The sequence below is a fragment of the Carassius auratus genome, chromosome 6 (assembly GCF_003368295.1).
Source record: "Carassius auratus strain Wakin chromosome 6, ASM336829v1, whole genome shotgun sequence".
NCBI classification, from domain to species: Eukaryota; Metazoa; Chordata; class Actinopteri; order Cypriniformes; family Cyprinidae; genus Carassius; species Carassius auratus.
Genome location: NC_039248.1, coordinates 13,196,080 through 13,196,344, shown reverse-complemented (window position 1 = coordinate 13,196,344; position 265 = coordinate 13,196,080).

Genomic DNA, 265 nt, shown 5'->3' with positions numbered 1-265 from the left:
ACAGCATTTCACTCTTACACTGTGAGACACATTCTTAGTGACACATTCTTATCTCTCTTTCCCTCTCCCTCTCCACTGTGATGTCTCAAGCAGCTTCGGTCTGCCGGCGGTGCTCGCTCATCTGGAGGTCAGACACGCAGTGGGGGGGAGAGATCGGTCAGATAGAACAACGCATTCTGGCTGAGATCGGTCAACCCGAGCAGTAAGGCATGAAACGGTGCCGAAGGCTTTGAAGATCACACTGAAGAGCAGATCTAAGGCGGAG